Source organism: Ovis aries, chromosome 7 (genome assembly GCF_016772045.2).
Source record: "Ovis aries strain OAR_USU_Benz2616 breed Rambouillet chromosome 7, ARS-UI_Ramb_v3.0, whole genome shotgun sequence".
Taxonomy (NCBI): domain Eukaryota; kingdom Metazoa; phylum Chordata; class Mammalia; order Artiodactyla; family Bovidae; genus Ovis; species Ovis aries.
The window spans coordinates 73,958,535-73,974,522 of record NC_056060.1 but is presented as its reverse complement, the minus strand read 5'-3'; the positions used below and the strand labels follow the sequence as shown (position 1 = coordinate 73,974,522).

The window sequence follows — 15,988 nt, the reverse complement described above, 5'->3', positions numbered from 1 at the left end:
CTAAAATCAAGGAAACTGCCTTAAACCAGCATGTTTCCAATAAGATTGAAAACGGACTTCATAATACAACATTGAATAATATACAGTGTGTGTGTGCCTCCTGAAACTGGTCATGTTTGACATTTTAACTACAGCATTATTTTCTTATCAACACAGTAGCCAGTTCTGCTTTTATCATAACACTTGATTTACGTAAACAGACGAAACAGTATATATAACTGTCAAGTTTAAAGCATTTTTCAAATATTGTCGAGTGAACACGAACGTGAAAATCAAATACCATTTTGCTGTAAAAGCAAAAAACCCAAGACTTTTACTATCCACTTTGTATGTTAATCACGAACATCTAGCAGAGGGCTTCGCTGGTGGCTCAGTGGTAAAGAATCATCCTGCAATACAGGAGACCCGGGTTCGATCCCTGGAGGAGGAGGGCACGGCAACCCACTCCAGTATTCTTGCCTGGAGAATCCCATGGACAGAGGGTTACAGTCCATAGGGTCGCGAAGAGTCAGACACGACTGAAACAACTAAGCAGCATCAGCAGAGGCACAGTAGTAAAATGCTTTAAATACTAGTATTTACCTTTACATACATGAAGACCTTCTAGTTTTCCTAAGTGTCCTTTGGCTTTAATACTGCTGATAAGCGAAAGGATAAGAAAGCACAACGGAAAACAAGAAAACCACAGTAACTATCAGAGGTTGTTAACATGGAAGAAGTAGCAACAACAATCACATTCAAAGCTATGGGACACTTGCCCCCAGGACCACAAATCCCAGGATTGCCTGGGGTGGACGCGGAGCTACGTTCAAACTGATAACTTTTTCAGCCAATGACACAGCCAAGTCAAAGACCGCGAAAAGGCCAGACTCCTCTGCGTTCCAATACTGAAGTCATTATTTAAAAGTTCTGAGTGTATATGGGTGTTTCAGGGCCCGATTCGAAGTACTAAGTATTTCTCACCCGCAGAAACTTAATGGTCAACGTACCAACTGTCTACCCAAGTCTGGCTCGGTGGTAGTTCTAGCGTCTAAACGCTGAAAGGAACTCACGTCGCCTTCTGTCAACGGAAGGACCCAGTCGCCCAAGGAAGAGGCGGAACTCGCTTTCTTCTTGCCCTTTCTTGGACACGCTGCCAGGAGACATACGTCTTCGTTACAACCAATGAGTTATTAAAACTTCCGTTAACGTAACGTACTTCCGTAACGTAAAGGGCGATGTTGCCAGTCCCTATACGGAAGCTGGGTCTACGTCTGCGCAGATGTCTAGCGTTCTTCCAATCCGGAAAGAGGCCGACTCCCGACGTTTCTCCTCACCTCCCCGCCCCACCTCTTTCCCCGCCCCTGGGCAATGGCCCGCCTCTCTGCTGTTGACCAATCCTCTGCGAGCTCCTTTGCACGTTTACCCAATCAGAGAGATGGAGGGTGGAGTTCCGGTCGTCGGCTAGGCTACGAGTCTGTGCTCGAGTTCGTTCTCGCACCAGTCGTGGGCTTCCTGGTCAGGTATATTTTTCAGGCTTTGGGTGGGTAAGGTTCTTGGGATGGGCAGCTGTCTTGACGGTCGGCGACAGTGCCAGCTGACTCTAAAAAACCGAAGTCGCTGAGCCTGTAGCACTAGGGGCAGAAGGAAATTAGGGGAGGCGGTGAGAGGAGGGAGCCACGTGTTGGGACTTCTGGTGCAGTGATCCGAGCCCCTGGGTCATACCCGTGCTGTCACTGCTCCGCCGATCTTCTGAGGGTTCGGTTGGTGTCGCCGAAGCCGTCCTGTTTGGGTAAAAAGTAAGCGCCTGTTGGTCAAGTGTTCAAGGAGAGGTAGCTGGGACCTATTTTTCCGCTACCCGCACTCCCTCCCCTCGCATTCTTTCCTACCCACCTCCTGGGTTGGTTAATTTTCGGGATCAGAAAAGCAGATTCTCCTCTGGGAAGAGACGTCCTGGAGTACGTAGTACGAACTGTGAGACTAGCTACTCTGATAAGCACTTTACGTGTATTATGTCATTTAATCCACACAGCAACACCTAGAAGGGTAGATACTCATTTTCATGCGGAGAAACACATTACTAGTCTACGTGTTCTCTTCAGCGTCTTTCTAACCACTTGCGTGTGATATTCGGTTTCTATGCACGTAAAATTAAATTATGGTATTGCTTGTAAAATGTTGGCCTTGTTTTCTTTTCTAACTTGAAGTTATTTTAGAAGTTAATACAACATACCTAGACGTAGATCGATTGCTGTTTTCGAGGTAAAATAATCTAGTAGAAAGACATCGGAGTAGGAGCCATTTACTAACCTTTAACTGGGCAAGTCACCCTCTCACGCTGCTGCTTTTTCCACTGCAGAATTGAATTCAGTACCAGATTTGACTGCTTCCTAGAGTTGTGAGGATCAAATGAGATAATGAATATAAATTATTGATGGTAACTACATAGGACTCTCTGATTTTCAGTTTCTTTCCCATGGAAGCTAGACTACCTTTTTACTTAAAATATTATACACACACACAATACAGTGGATAACATGCAGCCTATTACCACTTGAGTTGAAATACCTCTTAAGCCTATGTAGCCCACTTAGCTGCTTATCCAGGGTTCAGGATCTTATTCCCTATTAATGCAGAAATGGTACTTGTCTGGTTTGTATTCTTATCTTGCACTGCTGTAGACAGCATAAAGCAAAAATAGTTCAGCTCATTTAACTGCTTTTCTGAGTTCTGATTACTTCTGGAGACTCTGAGAGGAAGTCCCATTTCTTTGCTTTTTTTCAGCTTCTAGTAGCCACTTATATTCCTTGACTTGTAGCTCCTATATTTTAAAAGCACATCTCTGAAATCTCTGGCACCCTCTGCCTTCCTCTTAATGGGCCATTTGTGTTTACAAATAGGTCCCACCTAGATCAGTCAGTTCAGTCACTCAGTCATGTCCAACTGTTTGCAACCCCATGGACTGGAGCATGCCAGGCTTCCCTGTCCATTACCAGCTCCTAGAACTTGCTCAAACTCATGTCCAGCGAATCAGTGATGCCATCCAACCATCCCATCCTCTGTCGTCCCCTTCTCCTCCCATCTTCATTGTTGCCCAGCATCAAGGTCTTTTCCAAGGAAAAAGTTCTTCACATCAAGTAGCCAAAGTATTGGAGTTTCAGCATCAGTCCTTCCAGTGAATATTCAGGACTTATTTCCTTTAGGATGGACTGATGGATCTCCTTGTAGTCTAAGAGACTCTCAAGAGTCTTTCCAGCAACACAGTTCAAAAGCGTCAATTCCTCGGCACTCAGCTTTCTTTATAGTCCAACTCTTACATCCATACATGACTACTGGAAAAACCATAGCCTTGACTACATGGACCTTTGTTGGCAAAGTAATGTCTCTGCTTTTTAATATGCTGTCTAGGTTGGTCATAGCTTTTCTTCCAAGGAGCAAGTGTCTTTTAATTTCGTGGCTGCAGTCACCATCTGCAGTGATTTTGGAGCCCCCCAAAATAAAGTCTCTCACTGTTTCCATTGTTTCCCCATGAAGTGATGGGACCGGATGCCATGATCTTAGTTTTTTGGATGTTGAGTTTTAAGCCAACTTTTTCACTCTCCTCTTTCACTTTCATTGAGGCTCTTTAGTTCTTTGCTTTCTGCCATAAGGGTGGTGTCATCTGTGTATCTGAGGTTATTGATGTTTTCCCCGGCAATCTTGATGGCAGCTTATGCTTCATTCAGCCCAGCATTTCACATGATATAATCTGCATATAAGTACTACTCTGCATATAAGTTAAATAAGCAGAGTGACAATGTACAGCCTTGATGTACTTCTTTCCCAGTTTGGAACCAGTCTGTTGTTCCATGTCCAGTTCTAACTGTTGCTTCTTGACCTAGATTTCTCAAGAGGCAGGTCAGGTTGTCTCGTATTCCCATCTCTTTCAGAATTTTCCACAGTTTGTTGTGATCTACACAATCAAAGACTTTGGCATATTCAATAAAGCAGAAATAGAGGAAGGAAGTTCACGGTTCACGTACAGTTGAAACCTGGCTCGGAGAATTTTGAGCATTCCTTCACTATTATGTGAGTGCAGTTGTGTGGTAGTTTGAGCATTCGTTGGCATTGCCTTTCTTTGGGATTGGAATGAAAACTGACCTTTTCCAGTCCAGACCACTGCTGAGTTTTCCAAATTTGCTGGCATATTGAGTGCAGCACTTTCACAGCATCATCTTTCAGGATTTGAAATAGCTCAACTGGAATTCCATCACCTCTACTAGCTTTGTTTGTAGTGATGCTTCTTAAGGCCCACTTGACTTTGTATTCTGTGATGTCTGGCTCTAGGTGAGTGATCACAGAATCATGGTTATCTGGGTCATGAAGATCGTTTTTGTATAGTTGTTCTGTGTGTTGCTGCCACCTCTTCTTAATATCTTCTGCTTCTGTTAGGTCCATAGCATTTTTGTCCTTTATTGTGCCCATCTTTGCATAAAATGTTCCCTTGGTATCTCTAACTTTCTTGAAGAGATCTCTAGAATTTCCTGTTCTATGGTTTTCCTCTATTTCTTTGCATTGATCACTGTGGAAGCTTTTCTTATCTCTCCTTGCTATTCTTTGGAACTCTGCATTCAAATGGGTATATCTTTCCTTTTCTCCTTTGCCTTTAGCTTCTCTTCTTTTCCCAGCTATTTGTAAGGCCTCCTCAGACAACCATTTTGCCTTTTTGCATTTGTTTTTGTTGGGAATGGTCTTGATCACTGCCTCCAGTACAATGTCACGAACCTCCATAGTTCTTCAGGTACTCTCTCAGATCTAATCCCTTGAATTTATTTGTCACTTCCACTGTATAATCGTAAGGGATTTGATTTAGCTCATACCTGAATGGTCTAGTGGTTTCCCACTTTCTTCAATTTAAGTCTGAATTTTGCAATAAGGAGTTCATGATCTGAGCCACAGTCAGCTCCTGGTCTTATTTTTGCTGACTGTATAGAGCCTCTCCATCTTTGGCTACAAAGAATATAATCAATCTGATTTCAGTATTGACCATCTGATAATGTCCATGTGCAGAGTCTTCTCTTGTGTTGTTTGAAGAGGGTGTTTGCTATGACCAGTGCATTCTCTTGGCAAAATTCTGTTAGCCTTTGCCGTGCTTCATTTTGTACTCCAAGGCCAAATTTGCCGTTATTCCAGGTATGTCTTGACTTCCTACTTTTGCATTCCAGTCCCCTATGATTAGTCAACAAAGGTCCATCTAGTCAAGGCTATGGTTTTTCCAGTGGTCATGTATGGATGTGAGAGTTAGACTGTGAAGAAAGCTGAGTGCCAAAGAATTGATGCTTTTGAACTGTGGTGTTGGAGAAGACTCTTGAGGGTCCCTTGAACTGCAAGGAGATCCAACCAGTCCATTCTAAAGGGGATCAGTCCTGGGCGTTCATTGGAAGGACTGATGTTGAAGCTGAAATTCTGATACTTTGGCCACCTCATGCAGAGTTGGCTCATTGGAAAAGACCCTGATGTTGGGAGGGATTGGGGGCAGGAGGAGAAGGGGACGACAGAGGATGAGATGGCTGGATGGCATCACCAACTTGATGCACATGAGTTTGGGTGAACTCCAGGAGTTGGTGATGGACAGGGAGGCCTGGCATGCTCCGATTCATAGGGTCGCAAAGAGTCGACACAACTGAGCGACTGAACTGGACATCTTTTTGGGGTGTTAGTTCTAGAAGGTCTTGTAGGCAGATAATCCACCTAGAGAATTCAGAGTAATCTGTCAATCTCAAGATCCTTAGTTTAATTACAAAATCCCTTTAACTTGTAAGGAAACATTCATAGGTTCCAGGAATTAGAGAAAGGATGTTCTGGGGGTGCATTATTTTGCTTGCCACAAAGGGTATAAAGAAGGGTAAAATAGGTTTTATACTAGTGCAGCGTAAAGACTAGTAGGATACGCTGAAAGAAAAAATATTAAGTGACTTCTGGATTGCTGTGAAAAGTGCTTCAGCTTTTCTACTGTGGAATAGAAGAGGTAAATGAGTATTCCTGTGATAATGTGAATACAAAGCCTGAATTAATCCCTTAGAAAAGTGAAATTTCTTTGAATTCTAATCTGCTGTAAAAGTCAATGTGAGTTTTGCATTCAGTTTCATAATATTTGTGTTTGATACTGTTTTGAACTGTTGCCATATCATAATCTTGCTATTCTAGGGAGAATATAGTTTATTTTGTAACTTCTTATAATAGCCAGTTTACTGTAGTCATAGGTGTGTCCCCTAGTTTAAGAAGCATGACCTCAGAAGATGGAGATGTATTATAAGGAAGTCAGCAAAGACTCAGTCTCATTCCTCCTAAGGCTAGAATATGCGTGAGTCTTCATGGAGACCTGGACTGATAGTCCCTCATCATTAATACCCTCCAGTCCCCCCAGCAAGGAGACAGTAACTCTGATGACTTCAGTTTTTACTCGTATCTTCAGAAGGTAACAATCTGTTGCTCTTATGTCTGGTTGGAATTAATAATTCTCAAGAGACAGAATCTGATGAGTGTGTTACCATCCAAGTATATATATATTGAAATAAGATAATATATGAAAGAACTCAGTTCAGTTCAGTTTAGTTGCTCAGTCATGGACCTCAGGGTCTATAGCATACCAGGCTTCCCTGTCCATCACCAACACCCATTCCCTTCTTCAAGGGATCTTCCTGACCGAGGGATCGAAACTCTGTCTCCTGCATTGCAGGCATATTCGTTACCATCTGAGCCACCAGGGAAGCCCAAGTCCTTTTTAAGTTGGCTCCCTTCCTGTGCCATCATCAACTCCATAGGAAAAACCCTCACATCCTTTGCCCTGAAAATAATGCATTGCAGTACAGCCATTTATCCTCGTTCTGTTTGAGCAGGTATCCAGCCACAGTCTCTTGGACCTTTCTAGGGATGGCTCTTGTATCAACAGTTAGCAGGGTACCAGATCAAGGTCTGAGCTACTCTCATAAAAGTAGGCATGAAGAAAAAATTCTGCAGTAGTTTTCCACAAATAACTTATTCCAAAAAATTATTTTTCATCTTCTTCCATGCTTTTATTCCTTAAAATGCATGTCATGCTACTGATTACAAAATTAGTTTTAGGCTACCTTCTTCGCAAGTCCAGTGTGAGTGGTCTGCTTCCTAACTTAGGACTGTGAGGGTATAGTACACAGTCTTAGACTCTAATATATTTTTTTACACTTAAGGTACAGTTTATTGGGTATTTTCTTGGTAATTTTAACTTTTTTTTTTTTTAATCTCCCAGTAGTTTGAATTAAAAAAAAAAATCCAAACCTAAGGTATTTCACTTGGGAGAAGGAAATGGCAGCCCACTCCAGTATTCTTGCCTAGAGAATCCCGTGGACAGAGGAGCCCGGTGGGCTGCTGTCCGTAGGGTCGCACAGAGTCAGAAATGAATGATGCAACTTAGCACACATGCAACATATTTCACTTACTAAATGTTTCTCTTTGGTTCACTAGTCTTCTGTTTCTTTGCCCTATAGTAATTCATATGAAATAAATATAGAGGAATGAATATTTTTGAAACTGTCTTTGAAACTGATCTCTGGGAAGCTAACATTTAAGTGATTGAGATGAGTGATAGAAGTGTTATTTTTTTTTAATCCTAGAAGATAGTATTATTGTAGAGTTACATTATTTCACATTTATGCATTTAAAATTGGATTTATTTGGCTTTATTTTATTTTTTATTTTGTGGCCATGCCACGCAGTATATGAGATCTTAGTTCCCCTGCATTAGAAGTGTAGAGTCTTAACCACTAGGTCACCAAGGAAATCCTCGCTTAGCTTTAAATGCAGATTTTTCTTGGGTTCCAAGTTTATTTTAGCTGAATTAACTAGTTCATCATTTCAGTTAGATAACTTGTACATCATACAATAATGAGATTTTTAGCAAATAGACCATAAAACTTCATTATGTTTTCTACTGTACATTTTCCAACTTTTCTTGGCTATAAAGCAACTTGAAAAGTATAAAGCTTAAAATTTTGGCAGCAAAATGTGATAAAAGAAGCACTTGGAGTCAGATCTATCTAGACCATGTTAACTGTTTAACTTCTCTGAGCTTCCGTTTACTTATTAAAATAAGGATAATAGTATTTGTCCTATTTCAGGGTTTTGAGAAGTAGATGAAATGACAAATACTGTAGTCCTTAGAAAAATGTGGTTCTTTCATAGAATAGGTTATATTAAGTATCGGTAGTGCCTTGAAAGAGTTCAAATATAACACTGATTCTATTGGGAACTCCACTAGTTCATGTGATTTTTGAAATTTTGCTGTTTCATAAGTTGACTGGACCAAAATACAATAAAAATGCTGTCTGTCAAGTCTTTTAAGTTAATATTAGTGTTAGTTAATATTTGTCTCCAAATTTCATTGTTTTGCTAACAGTAGAATTTCGTGGGAAAACTAAGAGCAACCTCTGTGCCATTATAGTTAAAATTGTTTCTCTGGTAGTAGATTAGTTTCTCATATCAGTTAATATATTTCTTTTACATGGTCCTTTGTATTGGTATATATACTGAGGTAAGTGATGGTGCCATTCTCTCTGTGGACGTTCATTCTGATCATTATTACTTCTTATTGGCTTCTTTAAAAAAGAGTGTCACTATTTCTTTTTTATTATTGTTTAATTGGAGGAAAATTGCTTTACAATGTTGTGTTGCCGTACAACAATGCAATATAGCCATAACTATACATATATATCACCTCCTCCTTGAGCCTCCCTCCTGCCCACCCCCATCCCACCTCTGTAGGTCATCACTGAGCAGCAGGCTGGGCTCCCTGTATTACATAGCAGCTTCTCACCAGCTATCTTTCACATATGGTCCTCTGTGTATGTTGATGTTAACATTCTCCATTCATTCCACCCTCTCCTTCCCACACTGTGTCCACAAGTCCACTCTCTACATCTGCATCACCGTTCCTTCACTGCAAATAGGTTCATCAATACCATTTTTGTAGATTCTATGTATATGAGTTAATATACAATATTTTTTTTCTCTTTCTGACTTACTTTACTCTGTATAACAAGCTCTAGGTTCATCTACCTCACTAGAACTGACTCACATGTGTTCCTTTTTATGGCTGAGTAATATTCCATTTATATATGTACCACAACTTCTTTATCCATTCACCCTTTGATGAACATCTAGTTTGCTTCCATGTCCTAGCTATTGTAAATAGTGCTGCCATGAGCGTTGGGGTACATGTATGTTTTTCAATTATGATTTTCTCAGGGTGTATGCCCAGTAGTGGGATCAGTGGGTCATATGGTAGTTTGGGGCTTCTCAGGTGATGCAGTTAAAGAATCCACCTTCAGTGCAGGAGACTCAAGAGACTCTTTTCCTGGGCAGGAAAGATCCCCTAGAGAAGGAAGTGAGAACCTACTCCAGTATTCTTTCCTGGAAAATTCCATGGACAGAGGGGGCTGGTGGGCTGCAGTTGATGGGGTGGCATAGCATTGGACACGACTGAGCACGTATGCACATGTGTAGTTCTGTTCCTAGTTTTTTAAGGACTCTCCATACTGTTCTGCATAGTGACTGTATCGATCTACATTCCTGCCAACAGTGCAAGAGAGTTTCCTTTTCTCCACATCTTCTCCAGCATTTATTCTTTGTAGATTTTTTGATGATGGTCATTCTGACTGGTGTGAGGTGATACCTCATTGTAGTTTTGATTTGCATTTCTCTAATAGTGATGTTGAGCATCTTTTCATGTTTTATTGGCCATCTGTATGTCTCTTTGGAGAAATGTCTGTTTAGGTCTTCTGCTCATGAAGACTCTTGAGAGTCCCTTGGACCGCAAGGAGATCCAACCAGTCCATTCTAAAGGAGATCAGTCCTGGGCGTTCACTGGAAGGACTGATGCTAAAGCTGAAATTCCAGTACTTTGGCCACCTCGTGCGAAGAGTCGACTCATTGGAAAAGACTCTGATGCAGGGAGGGATTGGGGGCAGGAGGAGAAGGGGACAACAGAGGATGAGATGGTTGGATGGCATCACCAACTCGATGGATATGAGTTTGAGTAAACTCTGGGAGTTGGTGATGAACAGGGAGGCCTGGCATGCTGCGATTCATGGGGTCACAAAGAGTCGGACACGACTGAGCAACTGAACTGAACTGAATAGTGATGTTGAGCATCTTTTCATGTTTTTTTGGCCATCTGTATGTCTCTTTGGAGAAATGTCTGTTTAGGTCTTCTGCTCATGTTTTGATTGGGCTGTTAATTTTTCTGATATTGAGCTGTATGAGCTGCTTATGTATTTTGGAGATTAATCCTTTGTCAGTTGTTTCACTCGCAATTATTTTCTCCCATTCTGAAGGTTGTCTTTTAATTTTGTTTATTGTTTCCTTTGCTGTGCAAATGCTTTCAAGTTTGGTTAGGTTTCATTTCTTTATTTTTTATTTCCATTATTGTAATTCAGTTCAGTTCAATCCCTCAGTTGTATCCGACTCTTTGCGACCTCATGAACCTCAGCATGCCAGGCTTCCCTGTCCATCCCCAACTCCCGGAGTTCACCCAAACCCATGTCCATTGAGTTGGTGATGCCATCCAACCTTCTCATCCTCTGTCATCCCGTTCTCCTCCTGCCCTCAGTCTTTCCCAGCATTAGGGTCTTTTCAAATGAGTCAGCGCTTTGCATCAGGTGGCCAAAGTGTTGGAGTTTCAGCTTCACCATCAGTCCCTCCAATGAACACACAGGGCTGATCTCCTTTAGGATGGACTGTTTGGATCTCCTTGCAGTCCAAGGGACTCTCAAGAGTCTTCTCCAACACCACAGTTCAAAAGCATCCATTCTTCAGCGCTCAGCTTTCTTAATAATCCATTTCTCACATCCATACATGACCACTGGAAAAACCATAGCCTTGACTAGACAGATCTTTGTTGACAAAGTAATGTCTCTGCTTTTTAATATGCTGTCTAGATTGGTCATAACCTTCCTTCCAAGGAGTAAGCATCTTTTAATTTCATGGATGCAATCACCATCTGCCTGAAGGTGATGACACCCCACTCCAGTACTCTTGCCTGGAAAATCCCATGGACAGAGGAGCCTGGTAGGCTTCAGTCCATGGGGTCGCTAAGAGTCAGACACAACTGAATGACTTCACTTTCACTTTTCATTTTCATGCATTGGAGAAGGAAATAGCAACCCACTCCAGTGTTCTTGCCTGGAGAATCCCAGGGATGGGGGAGTCTGGTGGGCTACCGTCTATGGGGTCGCACAGAGTCGGACACAACTGAAGAGACTTAGCAGCAACTGCAGCAGCAGCCATCACCATCTGCAATGATTTTGGAGCCCAGAAAAATAAAGTCAGCCACTGTTTCTCCATCTATTTGCCATGAAGAGATGGGACTGGATGTCAAGATCTTAGTTTTCTGAATGTTGAACTTTAAGCCAACTTTTTCACTCTCCTCTTTCACTTTCATCAAGAGGCTCTTTAGTTCTTCTTCACTTTCTGCCATAAGGGTGGTGTCATCTGCATAACTGAGGCTATTGATATTTCTCCTGGCAGTCTTGATTACAGCTTATGCTTCTTCCAACCCAGTGTTTCTCATGATGTACTCTGCATTTAAGTTAAATAAGCAGGGTGACGATATACAGCATTGACATACTCCTTTTCCTGTTTGGAACCAGTCTGTTGTTCCATGTCAAGTTCTAACTGTTGCTTCCTGACCTGCATACTGGTTTCACAAGAGACAGGTCAGGTGGTCTGTATTCCCATCTCTTTCAGAATTTTCCACAGTTTATTGTGATCCACACAGTCAAAGGCTTTGGCATAGTCAATAAAGCAGAATTGTTGTAGAAGGTGAGGCAAAGAGGATCTTGCTGTGATTTATGTCAGAGTGTACTGCCTATGTTTTTCTCTAAGAGCTTTATTGTTTCTGGTTTTACATCTACGTCTAATCCATTTTGAGTTTATTTTTGTGTATGGTGTTCGGAAGTGTTGTAGTTTCATTCTTTTCCATGTAGTTGTCCAGTTTTCCTAGGACCACTTACTGAAGAGGCTATCTTTTCTCCATTGTATTTTCTTGCCTCCTTTGTCAAAGACAGGGTTCCCATAGGTGTGTGGGTTATCTCTGGGCTTTCTATCTTGTTCCATTGGTCTATATTTGGGTCTATGTTTCTGTTTTTGTCCCAGTACCGTACTGTCTTGATGACTATAGCTTTGTAATATAGTCTGAAGTCAGGAAGTTTGAGTCCTCCAGCCCCATTTTTCTTTCTCAAGATTGCTTTGGCTCTCTGGGGTGTTTTGTGTTTACGTACAAACTGTGAAATTGTTTGTTCTAGTTCTGTGAAAAATTCCTTTGGTAGTTTGACAAGGATTGTATTGAATCTGTAGGTTGATTTGAGTAGTATAGTCATTTTGACAATATTGATTCTTCCAGTCCAAGAACATGGTATATCTCTCCATCTGTTTGTGTCATCTTTTATTTCTTTCAACACTGTCTTATAGTTTTCTGCATACATGTCTTTTGTCTCTTTGGGTAGGTTTATTCCTAAGTATTCTTTCTGTTGCACTGGTGAATGGGATTGTTTCCTTAATTTCTCTTTCTGATTTTTCATTGTTAGTGTATAGGAATGCAAAGGATTTCTGTGTATTATATTTATATCTTGTGACTTTACTGTATTCATTGATTAGCTCTAGTTTTCTGGTGGCATCGTTAGGGTTGTTTACATATAGTATCATGTCATCTGCAAATAACACCATTTCTTAAATTTCAACAGAGCTAGTGAGGTTAAGAGCACAGATTCTTAAACCAAACTACCTAATTGAATACTGGCTCCAATTATAACTACTTTGTAGGCTGTTAGGAGAGTTAAATGAGTAAATATTTGTGAAGTGCTTGAAACAGTGCCTGACACACACTATTTTTTTTAATTTACTTAGTTTAATTAGAGGCTAATTACAATATTGTAGTGGTTTTGCCATACATTGACATGAATCAGCCATGGATATACATGTGTTCCCCATCTTGAACCCCCCTCCCACGTCCCTCCCCATCCCATCCCTCAGGGTCATCCCAGTGCACCAGCCCTGAGCACCCTGTCTCATGCATTGAACCTGGACTGGCGATCTGTTTCACATATGATAATATACATGTTTCAAGGCTATTCTCTCAAATCATCCCACGCTCACCTTCTCCCACAGAGTCCAAAAGACTGTCCTATACATCTGTGTCTCTTTTGCTGTCTTGCATATAGGGTTATCGTTACCATCTTTCTAAATTCCATATATATGCATTAGTATACTATATTGGCTGACACACACTATTAAGTAAATTCCTTCCTTGAGGATTTTATTCATATATCATTCATCAAGTATTAATGTGAAATAATAGCAAGAAGAGAAGAAGCTCTAGATGATGGCTTATATTTTAAATTATATCTTATACCTGACATTATTTTAAATCTTTCTTGAAGCCTATAAATACTTGGAAATTTGCACAGCTAGGCATCTAAAATTGGCACTGGATTTCACATCATTGATATTGCCACCATCTTTTTAAAAACTTCCTTAGTATGAAGACTTTCCACATATATATGCTTTAAATATTTTAACTGTATGTCATTTGGTTGTATGAATTCATTTTTGTTAGTGCCAGTAAGAATTATAATAGCACCAGTTTATATTAAACTATTTATTTTTAATTTGGCTACGCTGAGTCTTCATTGCAGCATACAAAATCTTTTAGTTGCAGCATGTGGGATCCAGTTCCCTGACCAGGGATCAAATCTGGGCCCCTGCATTGGGAGCACAGAGTCTTAGCCACTGGACTACCAGGGAAATCCTGAATGGCCATTTTAAAATGCTTGGTGAAATATGTTCTTTATATCATTTGAGAGGTAGTATAAGGAAGTATTTAAGACTGTGGACTCTGAAGCCAGATTTGAGTTCCAATCCCTGTTCTACATTTGTGAGCTGAGTGACCTTTGGCATGTCACCTACCCTTTCAAGCTTTACTTCCTAATTATAAAATAGGGAAAGTAAGTGTATCTACATTGTAGGGTTGTCTGGGAGGGTAAATGAGATACTCATATAAGGCATTTAGAACAGTGCCTGGATTATAGCATCGGTTCAGTCTATCCTTAGTTACTGTTATTGTCACTGATGTATAAAGAAAAATTGGGAAACACAGTAAGTAGAAATGTAAGGAAACTAAGATTCAGACCGAATCTGTGATTTACTGAGGGTCACATGCAAAAAGAAAAAAGTAAGGGCCCTCACTTCTAGTGCAGATGTTTTCCCATGAAAAGAGTGTCTCCTTTTCTACGGTTAACACCTTTTTGCTCACACATAATGACTAGGTACATCCAAGAGACATGTTCCTTCATTTTTCATTGTGTTTCCAACTCTTGGCTGCTTGTTAGAATATTTTTATCTTGGTTCTAACTCTGTCAGACTGCTTCTCTTTCTCCATGAATCCGTCAGTCCTGCGGCATGCATGACAGGCATCTGTTTTCAAGAAAGGAGAATAGATATCGAAACGGAATTTTTCATAGTTAGTTTATTTTAAAACATTTGACTTCATTAGCCTATCGTTAATTGGTATTTCATGTAGCACTGAATTATTTTTGCAGAGCTATTTTATTCTTTCTAAACTTACCCTCCCCCACCCTGCCCTGCAATTATAAAGTCGAACTGAAGTTATTTCTTAGGAACTAAGAAAGGAGCTTGAAAATCACACAAATACCCTGAGCCATTCTAAAAATAGGAAGGATGCAATTTGTGAATCATCGGTTTATTTTTTAAAATTTTGAAAGATTATAATTTGGATGTATTTTTTTGGCATCAAAAACATGTTTATATCATATGAGCAAACCAAGTAGTATTTAGTGCTCTACACTGGAATTTTGAATTTTTTTGATCCTGTAACATGTTTCGTGAAGGAAGAGTTGCATTTTGAACATTTTTGCTCCAAATTTGGGTGTGTAGGACTAGTTATTAAATTACATTCAAATCATCAGGTGTTTGTTTGCTAAATACTTTCTACATATAGGGTGTTGTTCCTAAATCCTAGCCCATTCTTCAGTTGTGCTTTCATGGTGCTTTCTAGGAGGTCAAGTGAATTGACCTCAAAACTGTGGTTATGGGTTGTTGTTGTTGTTGTTTAATCATTATTGATAAGATTATTACTATTTAATTTCTCTAGAAAGGGGATAGCTGCTTCTAAAGGTTGGTCTGTGTGTGTGTGTTTCCCGTCTTTGGCTATCATTGTTTTACATCTGTGGGTAGTTCCTTATCTTTGCGACCTTGTCTGCCTCTCTTGAGTGTGTTTCGTATGTGCTTGTGTTTTTACACACCTCTCATGGGAAGTAGGATTTCCTGAGGCATGCTGTAGAGTTAGTCTCCAGCTGATAAAAGATTGATATTAGAGGACTGAAAAATGTAGTTCCTGTCTTAAGAAATTTATACTTTATACTGGGGAAAGAAGCAAATATAAATATATAACACATACAACTAGGGGTAAATAACATTTTAGTATATTTAGTATGTGATTGCTAAATGAGTAACAGTTGATATTTTGGCATTCAGAGTAAGTAGAAACACTTTAGGTTGAGTTAAGAAGGATTTTGTAGTACTGGTGAACTTTTAGCTAGATCTTAAAGAATGGGTATTATCTAGGTAACTCAAAATAATGTAGGATTCTTGGGAAGAGTAGTAACTCTTTTAGCAGCTATATTGTGGAGAAAATATTTTGCCTATTAAAATGTTGTTGAGTCTCGGCTTGCTATAAAATACACTGTGTAATTCACATGTTCAAATGTCTGCAGCCCATGTGAAACAACAATAGAATGTATGTCATACTTTATGAAAGTTATTTAGTTTTATGAACTTAAGAAATGTTCGTGAGATTATATATTTGCTTTTATTTCTGATATACTGAATGTCAATATTTTTTACAAGATGAAGTTGGCATCTAAGAATAAAATGCTTACATGCTGTTTCTCCTGTGAGAAGTAAGAAATTTTCCCATTCT

General features: G+C 40.1%; 1 protein-coding gene and 1 long non-coding RNA gene across 8 annotated transcripts in view; one reads left to right on the top strand and one right to left on the bottom strand.

Annotated features, from left to right (window-relative positions):
• The window catches only part of LOC132660064 (uncharacterized), a 41,579-nt gene extending 40,393 nt beyond the window's left edge, over positions 1-1,186 (bottom strand). Inside the window, exon 1 of the long non-coding RNA XR_009601255.1 lies at positions 583-1,186. This is a non-coding gene — a long non-coding RNA (uncharacterized LOC132660064). The remainder of the gene's footprint in view (positions 1-582) is intronic.
• Positions 1,187-1,426: 240 nt separating this feature from the next.
• The window catches only part of WDR89 (WD repeat domain 89), a 53,450-nt gene continuing 38,888 nt past the window's right edge, over positions 1,427-15,988 (top strand). For 5 of the 7 annotated variants that reach the window (XM_060418144.1, XM_012181795.5, XM_012181797.5 and 2 more), the window contains exon 1: positions 1,427-1,502. The gene's annotated coding sequence lies outside the window, so the exon portion shown is untranslated. Of the gene's footprint in view, positions 1,779-15,988 lie in introns of all 7 variants that reach the window. The other 2 variants (XM_042252594.2, XM_042252592.2) reach the window with 1 other exon arrangement.